The following is a 3,775-nucleotide window of genomic DNA, read 5'->3' as shown; positions in this document are numbered from 1 at the left end:
TAAAGACCCCAGGCTCTCGCCAAATAGTGCCACCTGCTGGGGAAGACACAATCAAGACGTGAGTCTATATGATACATGTAAGATTCAAACCACAATACCCCTACCACCTCCAGTGCTAGTAATGTGAAAAATAATATCAAATAAGCTGTCTGGGTAGGGGGCAAGATTTAGTGTTTTGGTAATGAGGAAAAACAAACAAATAAAATAAACAAAAAATAGTTTTAAAAAATTTGGACAAAGTCTATTATGATTTAGCTATTAAGTACACCTCCCCATGCTTATATAGTATAGATCCAGTCATTGAAAGGTAGGTCATGCACGAGAAATATAGATTGGTCCACTAATGACAGCATGATTGGGAAGTTACAGGAATGTTCATGTGTATGTGTGTGTCTGTCTGTCTATGTCTGTCTGTGTCTGTCTGTCCTGATTGGAGGAAGTTGGTCACTGGGGATGCCTTTGTAGAGAGTATCTGGCCCTGGGACTCTTCTTTTATTTCTCTTGGCTTCTTGGTTGCAATGGTATGAGCAGCAGTCCCTGCCATGCTTTCTGTTGCCATGGTATCTTGCCTAACCATGAGCCTAGATAAATGGAGCCACTGTACTTGAACTAAACCGTGGAAACCATGACCTAAAGGAAATCTTTCCTCCTTCAAGTTGTTTGTCTGGTATCTGTCACCTGCAATGAACAATTTACCATGCAAAAAGTCTCTTCAAACTTTCCCTTGAGCCAAAGGTGCTGCCATCAGATATACTGCTATCATCATATATACTGCCGTCATAGTATGCTACAGATTGGGGACATTTATAAGGAATAGAAATTTACCTCTCAGAGTTCTGGAGACTTGGAAGTGCAAGATCAGGGTGCCAGTAGGATTTGTGTCATGTGACCACGTCCTCTCAAGAGGAAGAATGCTGTATCCACCTGATGGAAAAACAGATGAGCAAAAGGGTTCCCTTTGATTTCAAGCCCCCTTATATAGGCAATAATCTTGTTTATGAGTGTAGAGTCTTCCCAAACCATAGTTTTAAACACTATTGCATAAGGGATTAAGTTTCAACATGAGCTTTGAGAGGACTCCATTGTTCACACCATGGTAGCCTTCCATATAGGAGGGCTCAGAGGAGACTGGTGGTGTTTTTAAGGAGTTCCATTCCTCATAATTAAGGAAATAAACTGAATATTTTAGAACATGGCTTGTTATGGATCATGAAAGCCTAAAGGTCAATAAGAATATGAAACATAAGCAGGCAGGCAGAAAGGAACCAATGAAGGGAGGGAGGGAGGAAGGGAAGAATACAGAGCATGAATGAATGTTTTCCCTGAAATTAGTAACAAGGCAAGCATGTCTGCTCTGTTCACTTCAACATGAGATTTGTGTTGCTGGCTGGAACATATAGGTAAGAAAATGAAACAGAAGACATCCATGTAAGGAAGTAAAACTCTATTTTTCTTTACAGAATATATCATCTTGAATATTAAAAATTCTAAGAAATATCTTCAAAACTAGAACTAGGAACTAGAAAAAAATTTAAAGATTTTAGGACAGGAGATCAACATACTACAAATTGGCTAATTTTTTATATTTTGGTGGTGAATTATCATTTTTTATATTTTGGTGGTGAATTATCTGAAAATTAGATAAAAGCAAGCCTATTTACATAAGAGTAAATGTTTTAAAGGCAAAGCTAGTCAGTGGTGGCACACCCCATTAATTCTAGCTCTGGAGAGGCAGAGGCAGGAGGTATATACTGAGTTCCAGGCCCACCTGGTCTATGGAGTGAGTTCAGTACAGCTAGGGCTACACAGAGAGCCATGTCTCCATAAACCAAAGAGAAAAAATAAAGAAAAAGGAAGAAAAGAATACAATACTTAGTAATAAATTTGATTATAGAATGGCAGAGAAACACTTAAAGAAATGCTCAATGTCCTTAGCCATCAGGGAGATGCAAATCAGAACAACTCTGAGATTTCTCCTTACAACCATCAGAATGGCTAAGATCAAAAACTCAAGTGACAACACATGCTGGATAGGTTGTGGAAAAGGGGGATCCCTCCTCTATTTCTGGTGGGAATGTAAACTTGTACAACCACTTTGGAAATCAATCTGGCACTTTCTCAGACAGTTAGGAATAGTGCTTCCTCAAGATCCAGCTATACCATTCCTGGGTATATATCCAAAAAGAAGCTCAAGTACACAACAAAACATTTGCTCAACCATGTTCATAGCAGCTTTATTAGTAATAGCCAGAACCTGGAAACAACCCAGATGTCCCTCAGTTGAGGAATGAAATGCTATTCAGCAATTAAAAACAAGGAAATCATGAAAATTTCAGGCAAATGGTGGGATCTAGGAAAGATCCTCCTGAGTGAGGTATCCCAGAAACAGAAAGACACACACAGTATATACTCACTTACAAGTGGATACTAGACCTATAAGATAGGATAAACATATTAAAATCTGTACACCTAAAGAAGCTAAACAAGAAGGAGGACCCAGGGTAAGATGATCAGTCCTCACTTAGAAAGACAAATGGGATGGACATTGGAAGAAGGAGAAAACAAGTAACAGGACAGGAGCCTACCACAGAGGGCCTCTGAAAGACTCTACCCAGTAGGGTATCAAAGCAGATGCTGAGACACATGATCAAACCTTGTACAGAGTGCAGGGAATCATATGAAAGAAGGGGAGTTAGTAAGACCTGCAGAGAACAGGAGCTCCACAAGGACCAAATATATCTGGGCCCAGGGGTCATTTCTGAGACTGATTCTCCAACCAAGGACCATTCATGGATATAACCTAGAACCCCTGCTTGAACGTAGTCCATGGCAGCTCAGTATCCAAGTAGGTTCTCTAGTAAGGGGAACAGGGACTGTCTCTGACATGAACTCAGTGGCTGGCTCTTTCACCCCCCACCCCCAGAGGGAGGAGCAGCCTTGCCAGGCCACAGAGGAGGACATTGTAGCCAGTCCTGATGAGACCTGATAAGCTAGGGTCAGATGGAAAGGGAGGAGGACCTCCCCTATCAGTGGACTTAGAGAGGGCCAGGGAGGAGATGAGGGAGGGAGGGTGGGACAGGGAGGGAATGAAGGAGGGGGTCTACATCTGGGATACAAAGTTAATAAATTGTAATTAATATAAAAATAAAAAATTAATTAAAAAAGAAAGAAATTTGATGAGAGAAGTATAAAATTTGTACATTGAAAAGAGTTTCACGAAATCAAAGACCCAAGAAAATGAGAAGACCCTCCCCACCTGTGGATCAGCAGGCTTAATATTAACATGTCAGTGTCTCCAGATTGCTGACTCAGTACACTATTTCAGGCTTACTTACATACCAACACCTTGATTCCAAAATTCATGTTGAAACACAAGAGGCTTAGAACAACCAACACAAACCTGAAACCGAACAAAGTCAGACAACACTCTCTGTTTTGAAAAGAGAAAACAACAACATAAATACCGTAGATGAATTAAGACCATGAAGTACTGGCACAGAGATAGGCAGACAGACATATGGAATAGATTTGAGAGTCTATAAATAATCACACTTATGGTCAATTGTTTTTTACAAGGGTGCCAAAACAATTCAGTGTGAGAAAACAATAATCTTTCCAATAAATAGTGCCAGAATGACTGGATGTTTTAAAAAATGAAGTTTGGGAGCCCAATGACAGAGCACAGGCTAGCATGAGCAAGGCCCTGGGTTTGAGCTCCAGCAATGCAAACACACACACACACACACACACACACACACACACACACACACACACA

The sequence above is a fragment of the Psammomys obesus genome, unplaced genomic scaffold (genome assembly GCF_907164565.1).
Source record: "Psammomys obesus unplaced genomic scaffold, mPsaObe1.curated_primary_1811, whole genome shotgun sequence".
In the NCBI taxonomy this organism is placed as follows: domain Eukaryota; kingdom Metazoa; phylum Chordata; class Mammalia; order Rodentia; family Muridae; genus Psammomys; species Psammomys obesus.
This window is presented reverse-complemented; position numbering follows the sequence as displayed.